General features: G+C 42.6%; 1 protein-coding gene across 1 annotated transcript in view; it reads left to right on the top strand.

Annotated features, from left to right (window-relative positions):
- The first annotated feature begins 5959 nt into the window (after positions 1-5959).
- Positions 5960-7879, top strand: part of SLC25A14 (solute carrier family 25 member 14) — a 189055-nt gene continuing 187135 nt past the window's right edge. The window contains exon 1 of the mRNA XM_078688358.1: positions 5960-6129. The gene's annotated coding sequence lies outside the window, so the exon portion shown is untranslated. The remainder of the gene's footprint in view (positions 6130-7879) is intronic.

Below are 7879 nucleotides of genomic sequence, written 5' to 3'. Positions count from 1 at the left end.
CAGAGTGCACCAAGGGAGTAGCAAGAACATTAAAACAGTCCTCTTTGAACCATATACCTAATAGCACTGTGAGAGTGAAGCCCAGCCCTTCCTAGAAGAGCTTCCTTTACTCTTGGACCCATCCTTTCTTCCTTCCTTTAACCCTCGATGTGTTCACCCTTCCTTTTTTCCTTGTCCACTCTCTCTCCACCATTCTTTCCTTCCTTCACTATTCCTCCTTTCTTCTACCTTTGTTTTTTCCGCTTCAGTCTTTCCTTTTTTCCATTTTCACATCCTTTCTTTCATTTTCACTCCTCCTTACTTTTTCCCCTTTTCTCTACATTACCAACTCATTCCATTTGTGCTTCTCTGACTTTGTCCTTTTTACTCAATTTTCATCCTTTGTCTGCTAGTCAACTGTTGTCTGCAAGCATGCAAGCAGAAGAGGGCCATAAAGAACTCGTCATTGTATTAGACTGATCCAGCTACGCGCTCGACAGGCCGATAGGCATCCTTCACTTTTGCTGTTAGAGTAGGGGATTGTTCATGACACTCTGGGGTGCAAGTCAAGCCTGTGGATGCCTTAGTACTGGGATAGCGGTTCCTGTTGCAGGTCAGAATAAACGTGCACTGGATAAGGTATGCCCCTGGTGTGGGATGCCAAAACGGTATTTTCAAAGTTAGTTTGCCAAGGTACCTTAGCCCTGACCTATGATGACACCTGCATTTAACAGTCAACAGTACTGGAAACCATGTACAACGCTTCTGAATCAATTAACCTCAAACACAGTATTTCAAGGTCCCACTATTCTGGTAAAGGAGTGACAGAAGCAAGCATGCCACCACACCCGATTCAGGCTAGAGAACCCCGATTCTAAAGCCAAAAATGGCTTTCATTTAGATGTCTTCTGCCTACAATTATCTCTGCTTCAGTAGAAGTCAATGAGGTAAATACATTCCACCGGTTTTATTTTCAAAATCTCCCACTTTCCTGTTCCAAAAAGTTGTCATCACACATCCTCCTCTTACATGCAGGCACTCCAAACCCTCAAATTCTCACAACCCCAATGGACTTTTTTTGTATATCTTCCACTAACCTCCTTCTAATAGTTCTTTTCACATGCCACATCTATCTCCATATTCTGACATCCTAATGAAATCTTCTGCCACACTTTCCACTGAATTACTGCAAACACACACCTGACCCTCTTCCTCACTTTCCGCATCCTAATACTTTTATTAAAACATACTTACCCCCTTCTTCTATTACTGCCTTCTCACACCATTCTAATATCCTCCTTTCTCTTTTAACCTGCTCTTACCAACCTCGGCCACACGCACTATCTACTTTCTAACACGTACCTCTCACTAAAGCGTCCCATTTCTCTCTCACACACTCCCCTACATTCTCCCAAATCCAGCTTTGCCTCAAAAATCCTTCTCATACCCCCTTCTTCCTCCCGCTATTCTCACAGATCTTTAACTTCCCTCGAAACCAGCATCTCTCTTTCTTGACCCTTTTTATTTTGTTTTCATGCCCTAGGTCTCGTATGCACTTTTATTCTAACAGATACATCTTCTAAGAACGGCCCTGTTTCTTATGTTTTCTCTGGGGCAAGTGCTGAACGATAGTTTTACAAACAGCACTGGTGAAAACCTGATCTTCACAATTAGGCAATATCGACCAAGACGTCATACTGATGATGTCATTGCAGCAATTCTCTCGCAGGGCTGCAGACCTAAATCAATGCAGTGATAATTTCAAGAAAGACATGAGTATTTAGGTGTGAAAAAAGAAATAAAAAAAGGTTTGGGTCATTTTTAAACTGTTGAACTTGTGTGCATTCTTTAGCTTTTCAGGTGTTAAAGAGTTTTCCTTATACAGCTATAGCCATGTGTGCCAGTGTTCCCTGTGGCAACCCAATCACCTCCTAAGTAATTTCCCTCAAGACTGGCACATACCTGCCAACTGCTTTGAAACCGTTTGAATGCACATGGGCTACACAATCCCAGCCTTGTTGTTGTACATCTTGAACTTATTGAGAGCCACCACTGAGATTGCAAGCTTCACGTTGGTGAAGTTTAGGTAACTGCCTAAGAAGGTGGCCATTGTAGGTAAGGAAAGGGGAAAATAACCCATTCCCTTTGGAAATAAGAATCTAGTAAGTTGTGACTTCACTTCCTATAACTTCATACGATGTGATTGTGCTTTGCTTATGCAAATTACATAGCTACCAAGTTTCCCAAGTGCATGCATAGTAAGCTGCTCCAGTGTTATTTTTGTAGGTCTCGCCTGAGCCAGCGCATGTGCTACCCTGCGAGAAATTTAGAAAATGGGCTATTAAAAGTCCTACCAAAAGCTGGCTGGCCTAGAGCGTGCAGTTATGCGCACAATGACGAGCAGATGCGCCATATGGCTTTCCTTTCTCGTCATGGTGCACGCACATCGCACACCACTCCCCAGCCTGCTTTCACTTTTCCCATTGCCCACGCGAGCACCACTCGCGTCCTTTTTTTAGGTCTCCTTACAGTGTGACTCGCTGCACCCCTCCCCCACCCCAGAGCGCGTCCCCGCGATCACTGATCGCGATCATTTTTGCTTTGACGGCCGCGCTGCCGCATCACGTGATCACTTTTGCTTTCACGGCCACGCGGCCGCGTTACATTTTTATTTTTGTTTATGTCCGTATAATCTTCCCTCTGGTTCTCATACTGCTGCCTTGGACATTTAAAACTCCTGACTCACATAGGCCAATATTTCATTGTCCTTTTCTCCTGTGCAAATGAAGCTGAGACGTTGCCTGTTCAGCCTTGAGGGTCGCCAGTATATGTAAACTACATACTATGCGCTTGTTGGTATTTGCTGTGAGCTTCTCCACTGTAAAATACATCATGGGAACACAGTCAATTAAATCCTTGCACAGCCGTGAACCGCGCCATCTGCGCCTGCAGCCCACTCGGTCTGATAAACATTAAACAGTGGTGCAGGAGGGCTTCTGGCCTTCTGTGACCAGCTTGTATTGATTAGAGCGCTACGTGTACGTTTCCTGCAGTGAAAGGACCATACTTTGCGCTCGTTGGTATTTGATGTGAGCATCTCCACTTTAAAACACATCATGGGAACACAGCCAATTAAATCCTTGCACAGCTGTGAACCGCACCATCTTTGCCTGCAGCCCACTAGGTCTGATAAACATTAAACAGTGGTGCAGGAGGGCTTGTGGCGGTCTGTGACCAGCTTGTATTGATTAGAACGCTACGTGTACGTTTCCTGCAGTGAAATGACCACCTGAAAAGGGCCGGCTTTAAATGCTCCAAATAAACAGTTCTGCTCCAGCTCGCAACAAACAGATTTATCAGTGTTTTCAGTCATTTCGGAGACGCCGTCTATAGCGCATCGAGGTTTGAAATGCAATAGCGAAAGTTTAAGTTAAAGAAGGCTGCTCTAATGAATTAGATTTAACTTTCTTTGGTTTTTCTTTTCACCCTAATTAAGGTTAACAAAGGTCATGGCGCATTGGCTGGTGTACATGTTGCAGTTAGCCCTGCGTTATACTGTATACATATGAATTTATTTAAATAGCATATACTTTTCATGTTATATGAGATTTGCCCGAAATAAATATTCCTCGATCATGAATTACTTATACCTTTTTGGCTTTCTGAAAGTTCATTGAATGAACGAATGAGTGTCTGTGTACAGCTGTCATTCTGATAACACCGAGGTATCATTCCTAGGGCTGAAGCATGACTCACCAAGACCACTCAGGCTGAATGGTGTCATCTAGAAAGTTATCTCCATCGCTTCTGGAGCCTGGATGGACTCCTATGCGCAGAAAGCAGTTTACGAGAGTTATGTGTTGATGTAATTTTATCCCCCAGATGACATATATCAGGGGAAAAAAATGTGGTGGCGTTTCCGCATTCTTCAATGTAGAAGTAGGGGCGGCAATATCGAGTGTAAAGTTACATGTGTTCTGCCAAGTACAGTGAACCCCCACATACTGGTGGGTTAATGGTATTCATGAACAATACACAATTTGCAAATAGTTTGCTGCACTGAAAACTCAAACAAAGGCGGTGCTCCCGAAAGAAAGGGTGAGTGTCTTCTCGGTGTGTGAAAGGCGAGGGAACACTCCACATTTGATTGGGATGTGTGGTGAAGGGTTTTAACCAGAACAAAAAAGTTCCTTTAGAGAAAAAATATGCTTACAGATGTATTAATGCACATTATGTGGAATATTTCACCTTGTGTATATTCCGCCACAGTACTTTTTGGGCCTCGGAGTACTCCTGGAATTTCTTCGTATACACGTGGGATTTTTTTTATGAAGAGAATAAAGTTTTGGATGTGCCCCAAAAGCACAAGCGTTTCTGACATGGTGCACCTGGGTTTGCGGGTCGTCCCTGTCAGGCCACCACTGATAGGCGCTGATAATGGATGAGCAGTATTGGTTTTCATTTTGGAAACGTGCAAGAATGACGACGTCTGCAGAATTGATAAGATTATTAAAAAAACAATATCATGTTCTCACAACTCTCTGATGCTCTAGCTCTCATTGTAGATTGTAAAAGCTCTTCTCAAGTCATTCAAGGGAATGTTGGAACACAGAAGCCCGCCTAAGACTGCAGGCTGCTTCTACTGTGCATTTAATGCATTTCTTAATTTGGGTCGCTTTGTTTTCCTGTATGCATCTACTTTACCGAAACGTGTAATGACAGTGATGCTCCTCCTCCCAGAGCGATGTCTCACGCTGAGGCTCAGAGGGACTGTCAGTGGCGGACAACAAACCATAACACGTTTGCCTTCGATTCTCACCGCCTGAATTCCTAATATTTTACAGCTGCATAATGTAAAAGTAAATATATATCATTATATAGCTGTGGTTAAAAACAGAGCTCATCATTTGTTGCAAGGTTTGCTTTACTTGGACATTTTCATAAAGTAGTAAAGTCTCAAAGGCGCACTGGGTCCAAATAAATGAGATGTAGATAAATCAAAACGATAATAAATAGTAAAGTTCAGAATAGGATTAAATACCCTCAGGACACAAGTAAATAAATGAACAAGCATTGGCATAGCCAATAGGTCTCGCCTTTGGGACCTTATAAGTGTTTAGCCATGCAACAGTTGATGTTGTTGCACCAAGGATATTGGCGGCATAACTAAATACTTATAAGGTCCCAAAAGCGAGACCTATTGGCTATGCCAATGCTTGTTCTTTGAGTTCTGTGGTTTGTAGTCTTGGTTTTATAATGTAATAAATAAAGACTTTTAGTCCCAGAATTCAAAGAAAGAAAAAACGACCTGTATAGAGCTAGGCTTGGCATCCGACCTGTATTTTAAGTCCAGGCTGGTAAAAATATTAGAAAAACAATGAAACCATGTACTTCCCCCTTCTGAAAGCTACACCTAAAACGGCAAACACATGAAGAAATCCGTTTTAAAAAAAGTAATGTCTAGCCGTCTAAATCGTATCAGAATGATTATTCAGCAACCAGAGAAATCCTGATGTTTCACAAATTATTTTTTATCTGCCACCTCCACAGTTCCAGAATAGCAAAAACGTAAACGAATGGCTATTATTTTTCTAACATGGTTGGCAAACCTTACTAGTAACGCAATTCCCGCTCATGCTGCTGTACTATGAAGCAAATGCATTTTTGCTCGCAAGATTTCATTCCAAATGTGACGTATTCGATATTAACATACAAAGAAACACGTAAAAATACAGTGTTCGTAACGAACACAATATAAAAATACAGTGTTCGTAACGAACACAATATTTACTCCATTGGTAAAACGAGAGGTGAAACAATTCGATATTTTTATTCAAACTAGCTTTTTCGTTCTGAGATTAAGAGCCGGAGGGAGACACTTGAACCACACAATAGGATGGCAAATGTGAAGTCAAGGTTGAAATTTGCCAACCAGAGCAGGAAGTGACATTGATGAGAAAGGCATTGTGGGTCTTCCCATAGAACAGGAAACAAGCCGGTAGAAAGAACGGGTCTGACACTGAGTGGAACAGCAGAGGGCTCTGAGCATGGTTTCTTTAACTGGCTGAAGGGAACCAACACCGGCGCGGATTTCGCAGTGACCGCTCTTACCCCGTGAAGCAGTTTGGGGCTGGCAACAGCAGGCATCTGGTATGGATAGTTTAAGTTATTTCGGATTTAGCGACACGTGCAGGATGATCTTGAAAGGCACGCTGCAAAAAAGCGGCAGAAAATAAGTGCAAATGAAAGATCTCAGTGAGTAGCTGTGTGCCTGGTGCGGTTCGTACGTTCATCCCTTTGCATTGTGGTATTTCTGTGTGTACTTTTCCACTATAAATGTATACGTACAAAGGCCAGAAAAAGGGAAACTTTCCAGATTGCTCACTTGGCACCTGCGTCTGTGACACTGGTCATACACACAGGCATTCTCGGCGAGTGTGGCATACACGCAGCACAGAGGAAACACCAAATCGAGATGGACAGTGTGTCTGCCACCAGGGCTGTTGAATACCTGCCGTGGTAGGGATGTCACTCACCAATGGTGGAAGAATTTACTCTAGCAACAAACTGAATGTTAAGATAGTTTAGGGAGGTGAGGTTACTCGTTTGATAGGGGTAACTCTGTGGTTAGAACACTTGCTCGATAGATCTGTATGCAATATCTGGTTATAGCTTTGAATCTTTAAATCGCTCAGAGGGTTGATGTGCATACGGCAAACATCTGCATGTATCATTTATGGTATAATTTTAAATACTTGTGGTTTTTGTAAAATATTTTATTGATCTTTTACAATGTGAAAATTTCCAGTCAACATGACCTTGTGGATTTTTAACTTAATTTTTGTAATGCAAGTTTGATTTTTGAAATGCTAAACTGGGCTTGGATGGTAATGATGGTAGTACATATTAAGTGTGTGTATATATCTTGGAAACTTGTGAAGTGACATTCAAGTGTACGTACCTGTGTCTGTTGCTGAATCTGAGAGGAAGGTTCCACCTCCGCTGCTCTATTTGACACCCAGCTGCTCCCAGCGGGCAGACAACTAGAACAGAAAAAGTTAATTATTGTCGGGCAATGGACAGTGCCTGCCTTAAGGATGCACTATTGAATATCAAAGTGAACTGAATGTGCATGAACCCTCGAATGTGTGGTGGTGTCAGGCGCTGGGGCATATTCGGGAAGATTTAGTGCAACCAACCTGAATTCTGGTCCATTGCTGTTCCTGAACTAGAATCGTGCTGGTTCACAGTCTGTGCCAGCACTGGTTGTCCCATGTGATGTTTTTATAGGGACAGTCCTTACTATTGGGGCAGAAGGGAGAGGATGTGTCTAAATTGCTAACGTTCTAAACCTGGCACTCCAGTTTGACCACGCTTTATTCTACTGAGCGTCGTGTTTCTTCTCGGTGTGACCAGTGCACACATCTGTCAAAGTGCGCACAATAGAAACAGGATAAGAAATAGTACAAAACGTCGTAGAAACAGGCACCTGTAATGTTTGCCTTTTGTATATTGCATTCAGAACATACAAGTACGAAGCCACACATACAATAGGCACACAGAGCCACACACCTACAAACATCGATGTCACACCGTTCAGTACATTGACTCCAACAGTAATAACTATAAACGGGTGCAGCAAGAAAGAATAGGATCATATGCATCTGGAGGCAGAGGTGTGATGCAATTAATAGGAGCGGTGGTGGTGCATGACAAGGCAGCAGTGGGTGTGTGAAGAGGTCAACATTGGCTATTGCGAATCACGGCAGCACTGAGTTGTATGTATTGTTCATGGCCACAGGAAAGTGAGCATTTTTAACCAAGACAGTTTATTGAATTTTCTATTTAAACTAACATTTGCATATGGAATATATTCCCATAGAAGGAGGATAGTTACTAC

This window comes from Lissotriton helveticus, chromosome 4_1 (assembly GCF_964261635.1).
Source record: "Lissotriton helveticus chromosome 4_1, aLisHel1.1, whole genome shotgun sequence".
Lineage (NCBI taxonomy): Eukaryota > Metazoa > Chordata > Amphibia > Caudata > Salamandridae > Lissotriton > Lissotriton helveticus.
This window is presented reverse-complemented; position numbering and strand designations above follow the sequence as displayed.